This window comes from Lagopus leucura, unplaced genomic scaffold (genome assembly GCF_019238085.1).
Source record: "Lagopus leucura isolate 7727_CA_CO unplaced genomic scaffold, USGS_WTPT01 34427-0_obj-0_obj, whole genome shotgun sequence".
Taxonomy (NCBI): domain Eukaryota; kingdom Metazoa; phylum Chordata; class Aves; order Galliformes; family Phasianidae; genus Lagopus; species Lagopus leucura.
Window position 1 is genome coordinate 1 of NW_024962602.1, and position 729 is coordinate 729.

The window sequence follows — 729 nt, forward strand, 5'->3', positions numbered from 1 at the left end:
CTTTTTTCTCCCCCTTTTTCCTCCTTTTTCCCTCTTTTTCTCCCCCTTTCCCCCCTTTTCCCCCCTTTTTCTCCCCCTTTTTCCTTCTTTTTCTTCACCCTTTCCCCCCTTTTCCCCCTTTTTCCCCCCTTTTCCCCCCCTTTTTCCCGCTGCTCCCTGCAGGCCGCGCCGCTCTCTCTGGGTTCCGGCCCGCCGCTCCCGGCGGCATCCCAGGAATGCATGGCGCGGGATGGCGGCCCTCAGGCTGCGCGGCCCCGCCGGGCCGCTGAGCTGATCGAACCGGGCCCGAAACGGAACCGGGCCGAGAGAAGAGAACCGGGATCGGCCGGGGGGAGAAACGGACCGAAACGGACGGAAACGGACGGGAACGGGCTGCCGGCAGCGGAGCCGGGCTGAGGGACGGAACCGGGCCGAGAGCTGAGGAGACAGAGCCGGGCCGAGGGCGGAACCGGGCCGAGGGGACGCGGCTGAGGGGAAGGAACCGGGCCGAGGGGACAGAACTGAGCCAAGAGGGCAGAACTGGGCTGAAGAGGCAGAACCGGGCCGAGGAAACAGAACCGGGCCAAAGAGAGAGAACTGGGCCGAGGAGACGGAACCGGGCTGAGGGGACGGAACCGGGCTGAGGGGACGGAACTGGGCCGAGAGGACAGAACCGGGCTGAGGGGAGTGGGCCCAGCCGAAGGGAAAGAGAACCGGGCCCAAAGGGACAGAACTGGGCTGAGGGAATCG